The following is a 16394-nucleotide window of genomic DNA, read 5'->3' on the forward strand; positions in this document are numbered from 1 at the left end:
CTAATCTATATATTATGTTTTTATGTATACCATTCTTTCTCTCCCTTTGTTCTTTTTCACTTCATGTAAGGATGGTGTATTTTGTTTTCATGAAACTTGCAGAATGGCATTGATTTGAAGGTTGGCTTATTTTCATTAAAAAAAAAAAACTTTGACAATAATGGCCTCTATTAAGAAGTTGTAGTTACGTTCCACAAAAAAGCCAGATATATGGCTAAAAAAAAAAATTATAATTTTGAAATGCTTCTAGAGTCCAACTTGGTTAAAATCATGTAGCAGTATACTACACAAATCATCAAAGTTTCATGAAATTCAAACTTATTTGGCTTCTACACAACTGCCTTGTCGTGTCTTGTTTAATGGTTTTTTTTCTTTCCAATGAAGATTTTTTTTGTACATCACATTTCTATTCTTCTGTTTTTTATTGAATTACCTATTTTCAAAGGTACTTCTGTGTTTCTGCTTTAGTTTTGTATGAGGATAATAATATATGATAGTTGCATAAACAACTAACTGTAAAATTCATTGTTCTTTTTACTTTTCTCATTGTAATTTTATATTATAGTGTCATGTACCTACAACCATCTACTTTCTGTTAAAATATATTTTGATTTATCAATGTACATCAATCAGTGTAAAAATTCATTACCCTTTGTGGGAATTCCTTATAAGTTACTATATTTACTATTTAATATAGGTCTATTAATACTATATTACTGATAGTTTTGTATTTTATGCAATTGTGAATCAAAATTAAAGGCAGTTCTTTTTTGCCATAGATTGTTTTACAGTGCTAATATGCATTAAATGGTGCCCATTTATGTTTATCAAAAATATAATAGATAAATGACAAAAAAAAATGTTTCTAGTGTAGAACATGAAAACGTGCTTTCTATTCACTGCTTTGTAACACAATGTATTAAAATAAGTGCATCAACTGAATTATTTTAATGAAAACCTTTTTATACAGAAGCAATACATAAAACTGAGGAGTAAGAATGTACATATCATTTTGTGGCTTTCTGCTACATTATAGTGTAGTGTAGCACTTTAGAATTCAAAGATATGAATATAAATTATCAAAAAGTGAAAAAATACTAGAAACTTTTGACAGTTATTTCTATATAATAGTTCATATCTTGCATTTATCTGTTTATAATTGAACTCTGAATTTTTATACAAAATTAATTTCTCAAAATCCATTCTTATTTTTGTCTTATTTTGGTATTCTACATATTTTTTGTTGTTAATTCTCCTAAGAAAATTTATGTTTTTTTTGTAAATGTGACACAGCTTCAAGTTATTTAAATATTAGAACTCTCATAAAATAATTTGCATTGAAAGAAGAAGTTTAATTTTTGTTTACTTAGTTTTTTCAAGTACCTTTACTCTCTAGAAATATATGAAAAAATAAATCAGCCAGGTATTTGTAACTGACCCAGCATGTAACATCAAAGGAGAACATGAATCATGTATTTATTAAGTGATGATTGATGATTAGCCGTTTATTTGTGTTCGACCCTTGGCGATTCCATAGGCAAATGTTCTTCATGATAGTCTATCATCTACAACTTCTTTAAGTTGCACTATTGCCCTGCTGGTGTTGATTTTGATGTAACAAGCAAGTGTGTTCATGGTCATCCTGTTTTTCTTTTTTCGCTGATGATACTGAGCATAATTGAAGGTTCTAAGAAATTAGTGCGCATGACTTGGCCAAAGTATGTCGATTTAAGTCTTTTGAATTTTAGCTTCGATTCCGTGGGATTCTCAACAATCTTCACCAGCACCACAACTTGAACGCATCGATTTTCTGCCCTTTTGATTTCCTGAGAATCCAGCTCTCACAACTGTACATGGTAGTTGGAAAAACTATTGCCTGCACGAGTGCATTTTGTGTCCAATGCGACATCTCTACTTTTCCAGATCTTCTGCATACTATACATCACGGTTAATCCAAGTGTGATATGGCATTTAATTTCAGGTGCTGATTCTGTATCGCAGTTGCAGAATAGAATTTATAATATATATATCATTAATAAAGTATTGTATGCATATATAGAATCCTGTATTTGTAATATGAAATCTGTATTTTCTGCTTTTGAAAAAATTTGAAATTTCCTATGTTGGGTTATAAACTGAATAATTTTAACAAAGATCTTCTAGAATTAATGACTTGAGAGTTTTATGAGAGTGGACAATTAAAATTGTACAGCTCAATATGATAAATTACAAAAAAGAAAAAAAAACAGGTACAGATCAGTAGATCTTGTACAGAATCTTAAAATCAGTTTGATTTTTTTCAATTAAGTATGGAAGAAAATTATAAAAAGGAGCATGTAAGTAAAACTACTGCTTGCGTATATTATAATTTTTAAATATTGGATATTTATATGGCATGTCCCTTTTAATTCAGTAATGGTATTTTAAAAACATCTTAGTATTTAGTAAGTGGTTTTATTATTCTTTTTACTGATAGTAAAATATTAATAATATTATTTTTAATTAGTACATTTTTAGCATTTACTTGTATCATCTTATTTTACTAACATATTGTGCCATAAATGATGTAAATCTAATGAATATTTTTAGTTTTGTTGAAGTATTTGTGTAATTAACATTAAATGATTTATTGATTACATTTTCAGATGAATCTTTTTCAAACTGTATTAAATAATAATAAAAACTTGTTAAAAAAATTACTAAATTGAGGAAAACCAATTGCCTATTCTTGCCAAACAGCAAACAGTGAATTGAGAATGTTATTATTATTCAGTTATTGGAGAGGTAAGGCAACTTTTGCTCAAATAATAAAATACTTTTAAATAACTAATGCATAGAAAATAGATTAGTACATTCAAAATAATAAGTATATTCGATTATTCATTGATGTTGATTGACTTGAGCTGTTTCTGCCAAGTGAACTACTAGCAAAAGTTTCAACAGCATCGAACTTTGTTATGGTAGATTGCAATCCATTCACCAGCTAGATTAGAATGTGCATTAGGTTTTACTGAACTAATTATTCACAACAAAAATCCCAGTCAGTATTTTTGTACTTAAATTGGCTGATTTTCAAGAACTAAAATAATTGACTAAAAAATATTCCTTAGAAAGAGTTTAAAAATTTAGTTAAGAGTGTTTAGATGAACTGAAGCAATTATCATGGGATGGGTGGGGATGAAGAGACTGTCCTTATTTCTTATATTGGTTTTAAAAGTGATTTAAGTAAAAAAAAATCTTTATTTATAAATTATATTTTGCATTTCTAATTGTTTTTGGTTTGAACTTTTTGTCTAAAAATGGTTAAAGTGTTACTGAAAAAAAATTTAAACAATTTATCCACTCTTGTGATCTTTAAAATAATTAGTGATTTGCCAATTTAGGCCAGGATTTTATTTGTAGAAAAGTATATATCATATATCATAAAAAAATTACATTTAATAATTAATGCTTTTAATAACTTACTTGATGCTGATGTTGCAAAACACATGACAATATACATAACATGAAAGTTACAGTATGTTAAAAAATATAGATCTGTAGGGATTTTAAGATTATAGAAACTGGATTCAATTGGGTACACTGTCTTATTGCAATAAGTGGTACATTAAATCACCTAGCATATAAGCAGTAATAGTCAGAGTTGTTTTTTCTGAGTGTAATTTGGACCCAGATCAACAAAGCTACATTAAATAATTGGAAACTGGATTATCCTACAAATCAGTCATTCAGCTAGTAAGTAAAAATTAAATTAATGTATTAGAAAAATCTAACAAAATATTCATTATTATAGAACATAACTCATAAATTTACTTTACTTCTTTGAGAGAGCAAACTCTGATGGCTTGATGTCCATGGTATGGTACAGCAGTAAGTACCCACAATTGTTCATTCTTCAGTAATGTAGTTAAGGCCCCCTCCTCTGTAATGCAAACTTTGAGTACTTCTTGTGTTCTGTTTACTATAGAGCACCTGAGCAGAAATGCTCTAGTGATTCATCCTCACCCCAGCAGGAGCACAGGCCAAGGAATCCTTTAAGTTTAATTGGCATAGGTGCTGTTTATACAGCAATAATGCAGCCTATGTGAGCTCCAGCCACAAATGTAGCAGTTGCCCTGCACATTCCAGTATAGTGCCAGATCAGTGGTGCTTGTTGAATAAGTCATATAAACAATTCAAAAAATTTGATATAGCTGATATACTCAAAATTTAGCTGTTCAGATTGTAATAAATTCTACTTAACAACAAACAGAATGAATTTCTATGCATCATTTCCTTTTCAACACATAACATATAAATACATTTTGTTATATTATTTATGTTTTTCTTAAAGAAAAATTCTTATTTAAACTAAATTTGAAGGTAAAAGGTGATTTTTAATGTGCTTTTAAAAAAGCTAAAATAGCTGCTTATTAACTACAGTAGTGTAATCATTTTTTTAGTTTAGAATTTTACGTTTCTAACGTATCTAATTTTTTGGAGATACATTTTAGAAAAATGGTTTTCTTTCAGTGAGTTTTTCAAATATATTCAGTATATTGTTAAGGATATGTTTTGAAAATCTTTCCTTTTTTCTAAATTCAAATTAAATTACATAAATTTAATTATTTAATCATTATTTTTTTTAATTTTCTTTCTTTCTACTTGAAAATTAATAACCATAAGAATCAGTATAGTAGTAAAAATAAGCAAAGAAATAAACAAAGAAATGATTCGTAGAAACTGACCTTCCCTTACTAGCACAAGCCTGGCTTCTGCTACTGGTAGAATTTATAACATTGCCAAAGATTATCGTAATTCATTTCTATTGCCATTTATTAAGTTTATTCTATTCTTATTTTTATTATATTTTAATCTTTATTTTTAACTTTCAAACATTGTATTTTTATTTTTCATGGATACCACTATTTTTTGGTGGTTGGTTTCAATTAACCACATGTCTTAAGTATGGTTAGCCTGAGTCTATATAAGACTACATCTCACTTACACTATGAACAAGAGACATGACTGCCTATGAGCCCTTAATCCAGAAAGCTGCATGAAATATTTGGAGACTTCTGGAACATTCATGCAAAAACAACGTTTATAATATAAAATAAATATAATTTAAATATAATTTTTTAATATAAATGAACACCATGAAAATCGTACACATAAACAGAAAAGAGAACAAATTCAACTCACTTATGTAATTCAATATAAAAAAAAAACCATTAACAACATTCTAAATCATTGGTCTTCAACATTTATGTAATAACGGTGCACATGACTGAAATTGACTGGAATTGCAGGCCGCATAGCAAATATGAAAATATTGACCAATTATGGTAATGTACCACTGTATGAAAAGTGAAAGTTTTCATTAGTTTAGTGAGACATGAAACACTGTTTTATCTTCACTAGTTTCTCAATATCAGCTTTAATGTTGGATGAAGAAATTGTAACGGTGTTCTCCAAATGTGTAACAGACAAACGATTTCTCACTTTTGATTTTGCCTACTTCATTTTGAAGCTACAAACAAAGAATGGTTTCGAATTAAATTCCAACAGTCCAGCATTTCTAAATTTCTCTTGCAAATACATATTATATTGCAATTCGATTAGTTCCACTTGCGTACAGGTCGGAGCTTTCTCAACTTCAACACTAAATGGTGTAGAAAAGATCAGGAACAAATGTTCATTTGATTTGAAATCTTGAACCCAATTACTAAAGTCAAACTTCAAAGAAACAATGGCATCCACATATTTCTCTTTGTTTCTAATTTCATTGAGAATCATTGTAGGGAACAGTGAAAAGTCACTTTTAACTGAAGTTCCCATAAGTGTAGCTTTGTTTCAAATGCTTTTATTTGGTCAAATAGGTTATGGATCAAATTGTTTCTGCCTTGAAGATGCAAGTTCAAGTCATTGAGGTGCATGGAAATGTCAGTGAAAAAACCAGAATTAGACATCCACTCAGGATCGTTGAACTGATGAAACATTTTGTCTTTATTGTCTATGAACTGAGAAATTTAATTTTTAAGATCATCAAACATTCTCGTAAAACATTTTTCCATACTGAGCCAACAAACTTCTGTGTACTAAAGTACATCTTTGAACTCTGTGTCTATATCACTGAGGAAAGATTGAAATTGCCTATGGTTCAGTCCTTGAGATTGAATGAAATTGATTATGTTTATAATGTATTTCATTTATTACTTAAAAGAAACATTTTTTACACACAATTGTTCTTGTTACAGAATACGTGATACTGCATTAACCGCATGTTTCCACAACAATTTGCTTTATTTTGAATTAGAGCAATGATGCCTTCTTTCTTGCCAACCATTGATGGGTACCACATTAGTAGCAATTCCTGAGAGAGTGCTCAGCTTTAGATTGAATCTCTATAAAGTTGAGGATAACGCTTTGAATATGTCACTTCCTTTTGTGAGAAATAGAACAGCCATTTTTAAAGTAGTATTAAAGTTTTTGTCAATACTTCTATAAAAATGCACAACTGAGTAGTATCTGTAACATCTGTACTTTCATCAAGAGCTGCAGGATAAAACACAAACTTAGAAGCTGTCTCTTTCAAAATATTTTCAGTGTTTTCAGCCAATTCCTCCATCATTGAAACAGTAATGTCAGATAAGCTAATTTTCGAAAATAAATGTTTTAAGCAAGGCATAGAATTTCAGTTGATGACTCTATGCACTCCTTTACAAACTCTCCATCAAGAAGGGTTTGGACTTAGGCAATTTTTTTGTTTGTTAGATAACTAGCCTTAACATTTAATTCACTTTAAATTTAAAAAGTCAAATGATGATTTTACTTTTTAAATGAAAATTGTTGAATTTGCAGTCTCTTCATTAAACCTGTCACTTCATCTGTCCCTGATATTGGTCCATTTTGCTATTGTGCTTAGTTTCATAATGGTGTTTTATATTAAACTCCTTCATCACAGATTTAGACTCATTGCATATCAAGAATAGAGGTGTTTCTTTTACCTTAGCAAATAAATACAGACCTGCAGACTTGTCATTAAACAAGATTTTTTTCATTAGAAACTTTCTGTTTCTTGCTGGAGCTTGCAGCCATTGCAAACATTATAAATCACAAAACAACAATATGTACACAAAAATTAAGTAATACTGAAATAGTCATTAGAGATATACCAAACCAATCTGAATTAAACAAAGATGAAGGGTGAATGTAAGTAGGTGATAGAATTGGAGTGTCTATAGTGGTGGGGGTTACCAGTAAATCATTTCTGCCAATTGTACATAACAAAAACTCTTGGCACATGGACTGTAGCATTTGTACACTAAATAATTTAGCCCAATAAGTTTGTAATTTGGTTGTGTAATTTTCCATTTGGTTGTGTAATGAAATGTATTTAATTTAATATTTACTTTCATTTCTGTATGATTATAGAATATGATACAGAAAGTTTACATTACATTGATTGAGTGGTTACATATTATTGGTAATATAATAACTATTTATTAGGTTGTTTTTGTATTATAAACGTCTTTATAAATGTTGTTTATAAATAATGGTTGAACTGTAACCATCTGCAAAAAAAAGAAAATAAATTTTTAGTTGCAGTGGTAAAAACAGTTAGAATTAAGTGAGAATGTTACTTCTTGTTTTAGAGAGTATTTCAGTTCACTGGTGGTTCACTCAAACAACTGAGTAGCAATGGTTTTATATTATTTTAAATCAGTATAAATTCAATGATTTTAACGGGATGAGAAGCTGGAAAAACATTTATCTAAATTTACATAAAAACATATTCATGATTTTCCAATTCAAATTAAATGATTTTTTCATTTTTTTCATACAAAAGTTGATGCTGGTTTATGAGAGACCATCATGTTGGGCAAGAATTGTCAGGAATAGGCAGGAAAGCCCATAGAAAGGTCTTCTGTGGTTCAGAATGAATGTACCATATGTAGGACTTAATCACTTGCATTTGCAGTGAAAATTGAAAGCTGATATGGAACTGTATATCTGACTAGTGAAGAACAGGACACCACATTTTACTCCTCAATTACCAGTAAGCCTAGTGATTTTTATTATTTGACTAAATCTTATTTTAGGAAGTGATTTGGAACTCATGAAAGGTTACTAATGACCATTTCAGTTAAGTGCCTTTATAATTAAGAAAAAGGTTAATGTATTTTGTTTCATTATTCAGTTACTTTCATTATTTTATTTCATAGTAGTTTTTTTACAATAATTCACTAAAATTCTTTTAGTTCCTATCGATTTTAAAAAGATTAATTAATTAATTAAATGACTAACATGTCGATAACAGTGGCTAAATTTAAAGTTATTTTATATGTAGTTTTTTATTTTATGCTGTTGCTCTGGATTAATAGGGTCAGTACTGTCATCTGTCTCATTTATTTTGTTAGATTTTTAAAGAAGTTTTTGTTGTTAGAAGTAATTTTATTTTCAGCAATAACATTTTATAAATTTTACTTACTTAGAATTTTACAAAACAGTATTGCAAAGAAAATTCTTGTAAATTTATAGTTGATTTTTCACAAAATTGTGATGCGAACAGTTTCTGCAATCATGCCCACTATTCTATATACTGTAATCCATATAATAACTTTATGTTAAATAAAACGCACTTTTTCACTTGTTCAAATGATTGTTTAATGATTATATTTTTACATGTTTTACATTGTTGTGTCATATTTTATTATAAATGAGATGAGATGAACATGTTATGTATAGTTATAACAAAAAAGAAGAAAACGAGACAGTACCAAAATATAATACAAGAAATATAAATAAATTGTATGTGGAGCTGAACATACTGCCCGCCAAAAAATCAACGAGTTGTTTTTTCTTAAGATTACAGTAACAGTTGTGTTATTACATCATAAGTAATAACACAATGATAACATTAACAGTTTTAATCTGTAATCTTATATTTGTACATTAAAATAAATAATATAACATTACATGAATTACAAATGTGCAAAAGAACATATAATTGTAAAATAAAAAATATTAATACAGTATTTATAAATATCATTCATGTTACAAAAAAAAAAAAAAAAATATTAATGCACTTTAGTCCTGTTATTACAATAATTGTAATACAAATGAATGCTAGACCAACTCAGACAGTAATAACATATTGTATTGAGTTATGATTCAGCAGTACATAACATGTTGCCTGAACATACATAATATAATATTATATTAATAATAAATAATAATATTCAATTACATAAAAAGTGGTTTATTATATGCCTTTACAGTCATAGATAATTTTGATTCATGAGATTGATCTATGATTATATCCTTAATAAATATAGAATATGTCTTAAGTTGTGCATCCAGGGATAGACTAAGTGTCATGCCAATGGATATTTTGTGCCCAACATCACCATGGATGCATAAATCTGGCACTACTTCAAAGTGGAGTTCCTGGGGCTCAACTAGAGTGAAGATGAATTCAATGGCCAGACTAAGTGTAATGCCATAGATGAACTCTACATAGGATCACGGGGATCTAGGATTTCTTTTAAAAGTGTTGTTCGTGAACCATTTGGTACTTCTCCGTGGATTTGAAGATTTATCTGTGATAGTGCAGATTTAAATATGTGTTCTTCAAATTACAATTGCACTTAAATCTTCAACTGGAACCAAGTAATATATAAAAGAGGATTTAATTAACTTGCCATTTTATATTGGAATTGAGGTAATATTATTTTATTTATTTTTTTTACTTAATTTATATTATTAAGAACTTCATTATAATGGATAAAGAACAATTATTAAAACAGGGATGACTGTTAAATCTGCCTTTACATGAATTAATACATTCATTGATAATTTTGATGTTACAATGGATGATATTTACACCCTTTCAAATCAAATTAAGACATCTTCTTGATATACAATCCCGCCTTGAAACAGAATTTGATGATGTCTCATCAGACTATGATCAGGTTGAAGATAAGTTTTATTCCACACTAATTCGAGAAGCCAATATAAACACAGCAATTAGCTAACTACAATTGCATCCAATTAATATACCAACATTTAAAGGCAATGTAGTATATTGGCAGTATTATTATAGCATTTTCGATGATCTGGTTCATAGTAGACTTGATTTGACTAACCTACAAAAATTGCATTGCATTACCATTGCATTGCATTATTTATTCTTCTTTGAAGAATGATGTGTTTGGCAGTTGTTAAGAAATTGCCCATTACAAATGAAAATTATATCATAGCCCTTGAGATATTAAAAAAGCGATTTGACAATAAGTATATAATCGCTTTTCATAATGCCAAACGAATCTTAAAATTAAATTCTTTAAAGAGAGAATCTTTGGACATGTCCAGATTTATTAGTAAATCTGTATGCATTACATCTTATCTTATGCATTTATATAAGATAAGCATTTATCTTATGTAAGTGCAGATCTTAGAAGTATTGCAGATTCTAAATTATCATATATGAATTCATTGTAATTCAATTCTTAACTACAAAATTAGCTTACAACACATCTAAAAAATGGAAAGAGAAACTATTAACTCAACAGTTTCCCATCTTTCAAGATTTCCTAGCCCTAGCATTTATCGATTTAAGACGTCAAATTCTTGAAAATACCAACCCAAGTACGTCAATTCAACAAGATAATATCACAAACATAGTTGCTAAATGACAGCGATATAGCAATCCAACCAAATCTGTTACTAAAGTAGTCACTTCAAATATTAACAAAGATTATAAGAGTATGCTTGTAAGCATTTTTTAATTTTATTCAATGATGATCGAGGAGATTTTCATATTGAAGTATATTCTAGATTAATAATCAGTTCACAGATTTCAGCAGTGATATTGCTTTTTGCAATTTAATAATTATTTGTATAGTTAAGACATTCGAAATCAATATCTACATTCTTATGCAATTTATTATTTATTTATACACTGTATATTAATGACAGCATTTAATAGAGATAATATTCAATCATTTTTTTAGTATTAAATAATCTTTTCCAGAAGTGAGTTTTTATGAGGACTTAAACCTGTACTGGTTAGGGTACTACACATTGTAGACATTTATTTTCCTTAAAAGTAGAATATTTAGCTACTCAAAATAAATAATTTGTTTCCAGCAAAAATTAAATCTTAATTAAAATTGTCATTCTTATTTCTAATCTTACATAGAATTTTTACGTTTGTAACTATATGTTGAGTAATATTTGGCATGATTTGTACATTTTTTTTTATATCGTTTGAAAAATATGATCAATAGCTAAAAATAAGAAGGTCTAACTTCTGTGATCTATGGAAATCAGTTTATTAAATGTAATTTTGATCAGTAATACATTGATCTTAGTGATGCAGTTTACCATTTTATCCTGAACAATAATGCTATTTTCTTATAGTACTACAGTATAAACTATAGTATACATATAAAACAAAAAGAAATAAAAAAATAATCTATTTTAATTTATATAAAATTAAAGCATAACTAAAGTAAATACCTCGTAAAAGTAAAGTAAATTAAAGCATATACTTACTAGCCTGTCAAGGCTTACTTCACTTCTTGACTGTGAAGCCGTGGGGCGGGGCTCCCTCCTTCTCCAGGCATTAATCTCTTTCCTCTTTGATTTCTTGTTCTCATGAAACCCAGCTATGCTTAGTGGCACTTGACGATGATCGTAGATTCGATCTTTTCTTAGAGGCCATAATGAGATTAAAAAAACTGCATGGAAGGAAAAAGAAGAAAAATTAATGATGAAAGAGGACATTAACTTATTAACCTTTCCTGAGATAACACGATGTAACAGAAAATTTTAAAGCAATCTGTCGGTTGGTTCTCGCGTGATTTGTTACAAACAAACAAACGAACGGTTCCTTGTTACGATTTTTAATGATATTATTAAAAAAAAAGTTTTAAAAATAAACTGTAATTTCTGCTAATTTTAAAGATCACCGTAAAATTAAAAAAAAAATTGTATTTACTAAAATTTCATGAATTCGTTAGAATTGTTTTTGTGAGATCTGTTTAAAATTTTACAAATTAGTGCTCATGGCCTAGCCTGTAAAGTTATGATTTTTGCAGTCAGCTTAGGTTAGTTTTTTTTTTTTTATATAAGGTGTTAATTTCAAAGTTTTTAATTTAGGAAATTATCTTTAATGTAATTGTCTAAATGCAGTTTCCCTAGTGCTGAGTTGGCGTTTATAGCGAGCGGACGTGTTTGTCGCACTGCTGCTTGTTTTTTCTTTATTATTGGATTTTGGTGTTCTTTTTTGGTGTGGACGTGGACAAAGTTTAGGGGAAAATTTCTTGGAAGTTTTTTCTTTTTTTTCCACTGTTTATGTGATTTGGATAGAGGAGTTTTTGAGGCGTATTTATCACTTTAAACTTATTTGCCAGTAGGCAATAAGGATTAAAATTGCGTGTCTTAACATTTAGTAGTAAACAATTGTAAGTGTATTAGTGAGGTTGTACTGTGTGTAACATAGATATTTCATTGTTAACGACGGTTTCCCAGCGGGTAGTCTATTGTAATCTTATCTGAACAATAGCTAGGGTGGTAACGGTAAGCAGGTGGCTTTGTCATTGCTTGATAGCACTGGCGGGGCATATTTGTTTATATTAGTCGATATCTAATGTTAATATATTGATATTCCATTGCGTATATTTCGCGATTAATTTTTTTTTTAATTGGAAATATAGAAAGGTCTAAGAATTCCTGTACCTTCTGCTTTTGCCACAGTAGTGGATGCGCAGGGATTCTGTGTTAGTAGTGGTAGTGGGTACGCGGATTTGAGTGCATACATTTTGCCAACCCCTGGTTGGTAAAATGGTCAAAAGGAGTTGAAGCCAACAACAGCAGGCGCTCCAGTACGGTTTTAGCTCCAGACACTCGACAACTTGCAAGTTGACGGGTGGTGCGTCAACTGTCAAGAAGAGTAATGAGCAGAGGATGAGGAGCCACTCTGCTAAAACGGTTCCGGCTGAAATGGAGCAGAAGTCTGAGGCTAATCTAGAGAACACTCCTCAAGGGGAACTAGTTAAGTATGTTAAGGAGTTTTTTAGTGTGAGCAGTACGCTCACTAAGCATCCCGAGAAAAATCACACGGCCAGAGAACAGAAAGAGCTTGCTGTAGATATGGCGAGGGTTGTGATGGCATTTAGAGGATTTGTTGAATCAAACCCATTTCAAAGAAAGTTGGAACTGAGAGAAGTTGTATGTCCGACCAGGACTGATGCTGGTAGCAGCAAACTGTTATGGCAATTGGAAGAAGGCGTCAAGAATGACAACATAGATGTCCTCATGGCCGCTAAATGGAGGAGAGAATGGTTTGTCAAGACCGTGGAACTGAATGAACCGGCTCGGGAACGAGAGAGGGATATTGCTATCATACTCGATCTCAATAAGCCGAAAAGCAGATTTCCGGAGTCAACATTTAAAGTGTCTCCAAGGGTCAAACATTTGATTGCTACGGGTCAGCTGCTTGCCTGTAAGGAGTCAGCCACAGTTCTCTGGGGAGATGACCTGGAGATTCTCGTTATTGATAGGAGAAAAAAGAATATTTCACATCTAAGGAAGGATATTACCGAAATCTTTCTCCAAGCTAAACTAGATGTTATCTTTGGAATCGAGGAGGGCGAACAGTCAGGATTGCAAGAAACGTTTTGGAATACGCGGGTAGAAGGACTAATAGGACGACAGGTCTCTATGTTGAAAAAGAGACTAAAACTAAAGCCAAAAGAGGTAGATCTACCAGTGTGGCACAACGGTAGAAAGGGCGAAGACTCTAGTTGTTTGGGCGACAGACCACGAGAAGAAGACTTTCACTGACCTCCTTGGGGAAGCCAAGGGAGGAGATACGGATATAGACTCGGAAATTCTCTCTGTCCGTAAAGGGGCAGGGAGAGGACATCTTGATCAGAGTTAAAGATGAAGCTGAAGGCCCTGAGAAGCTATTTAAAAAAACTCCAAGGGGGATTCAAGGTGTTAAGGTTTTGCATTAAAAAAGAAAGTTCGAACCCGGAAAATTAACATTAAGGATATAGATGCCTTAACAATTAGGGAAGAACTGATCAGTGCTGTGGCTGCTGTAATTGAGATTGATGATGAGAGAATGCAGTCTATTAAGTTAAGACCTGCCCATTCTAAGACGCAGGTGGCCTTGTTAACGATTAATAGTGAGAAGGCGGATAAACTAATGTAAAGAAGTGGATGGCGCGTAGAGATAGTGTCCTGTAGGGTAACACCCTGCTTTGATGACGAGAGATGTTTCAAATGTTGGGAGATGGGCCACAAGGTCGCAAAATGTCAAGGCCTTGATAAATCCTACAATTGTTTTAACTGCGGCAAGCAAGTTCATTTTAAGTCTGGTTGCAGGAAGCCTATGACCTGCCGGAAATGTGGTGCGGAGGGCCACAGACAGGGGAGCCCTCTATGTAAGCAACCATGAAGATATTGCAAGTGGATCCAAACAGGAGCCGTCAATCTCATGATCTCTTGTGGGCCATTGTGAGAGATATGGATCGCAATGGCCAGAGGTTCAGAGACCTCCTACTGGTCTCTGAACCTAATTTCAATGTTGTGAGGGATGATAGATCACGGATCCAGAATGCTCATGTGCCATCACCGTAGTGACTAGACAGTACACTGTCACTGATTAGGGAGGAGGTAATGAGTTGTTTGGGTCGCTGTTACGGGAACGTCCTTCTTCAACTGTTACATATAGAGGAATTTGGCGAGTTTGTGTAAGATATAGCTTCAGAAATAAGGAAACGGAGGGACCTGGTATTTATAGGAAGCGATTTTAATGCCAAATGCCAGGAACTGGGAAGTGAGATATCCGATGAGAGGGGCATACAACTCGCTGATGTTACGGCATCTTTTGGCATGGTGTGTGTGAATGCCTTCGGCGTTCACACATTTCATAGGGGTGATGGAGGATCTGTTTTGGACTTAACATTCGTTAGAGAGACCTTTACGGGCAGTGTTCATTGCCAGGTGTTGGAGGATGAGACGCTCAGCGATAATAGATTGATTGTATATTGAAATGATTGTTGGGCGTCCTCTAAGTAGCCGCGCTGAGTACGAAAGATACGTAAGACACAGATACCGAGGCTTCGGGAAAGGTTTGTGAAGAAGGTAACTGGACATGATGAGTTAGAGCCGGACAAGCTTCATGATGCTATAGTTGAAGCCTGCAGAGAGGCCCTGGGTGGTCGGGATAACCGAAAAAGATACAGACCAGTTTACTGGTAGAACACAGAAATTGCGGGAATCCGATCGACTTACATTAAACTGATTAGCTAGGAATGATCTCAGAAGGAGCGGGTTGTCTGCTAGACAATATGGTTTTATTTAGAAAAGGCATATCTTCGGTCGATGCTATAGCGAGAGTGATGAAACTCGCGGATGCGGCGGCTAGGGGGACGAGGCACACCAGACGTATCCCAGTGGTGAACTTTGTGGACATAAAAAATGGACTTAATAGCATCAAATGGAACGCTATTTTGAGTCAGCTGCATGATAGAAAGGTGGCCCCCGTTCTTGGTTCGGATGGTTCAAGAATACCTGGTGGATATGGAGCTGAAGATCCTGTCGAAATAGGGTGAGGAGATCGTCGTGCCCGAGGAAAGGGGGTGTCCCAGGGGTCAATATTGGGCCCCCTACTTTGGAACGTGGCTTACGACGGTCACTGAGAATGGATTTGCCACCCGGTGTGGATATGGTAGCCTACGCGGATGACCTCATCGTTGTAGTGACGGCGAAGTGTCTTCAAGAGGTGACGCTACTGGCTAACAATACAATAAAGCGAGATAGATTTTTGGACGGTCCATTGGCTGTCTGGCCACAGATCGTTCAACGCATACTTATATAAAAGAGGGAGATGGGCGTCGCCGGGGTGCCCGTATAGTGAGCTTGAAGACGATGCAGAGCATACCTTCCTACGGTGCTCAAGATGGGCTCCGAATAGACCGTTTGGGGGTGAGATCTCCCGGGAGGAAATTATGAGCATTATGCTTAGCTCCAATGACGGTTGTAGTCGTTGTTTTTGCTGGTTCCGGAAAGTACTGTCCACGAAAATGGAAGAAGAGGAAACAAGGTAGGGTGATGTTTAGTCCGAGAGTGGTGGTGGAGGGCAAGCCCTCGGAGGTGGGTAGTGACGGTCCTACAGGATCGTCGCTGCTGGATGCTCTCGGGGAACGCTTGAAGCCGCTGCTTGATGACAACAGAGGTGGAACCGAGACACTCGTGGGGATGATGTATGCCTGTTGAGGCGATCCCATCCCCATGCTGTGTGAGGGGGAGGGTTTTTAATGGGTCCCTGTTTCAGCAGAAAACACCACACAGCCAGTAGTACGGGCTGCTGGGCGTCTGGTTGCAGATTTTCCCTC

General features: G+C 32.8%; 1 long non-coding RNA gene across 2 annotated transcripts in view; it reads left to right on the plus strand.

Moving 5' to 3' along the window:
• LOC142319158 (uncharacterized) overlaps window positions 1–7655 on the plus strand; it is a 42126-nt gene extending 34471 nt beyond the window's left edge. For both annotated transcript variants that reach the window (XR_012755117.1, XR_012755118.1), the window contains 2 exons: window positions 2646–2784; window positions 6240–7655. This is a non-coding gene — a long non-coding RNA (uncharacterized LOC142319158). The remainder of the gene's footprint in view (window positions 1–2645; window positions 2785–6239) is intronic.
• Window positions 7656–16394: the final 8739 nt, after the last annotated feature.

This window comes from Lycorma delicatula, chromosome 2 (assembly GCF_047948215.1).
Source record: "Lycorma delicatula isolate Av1 chromosome 2, ASM4794821v1, whole genome shotgun sequence".
NCBI lineage: Eukaryota > Metazoa > Arthropoda > Insecta > Hemiptera > Fulgoridae > Lycorma > Lycorma delicatula.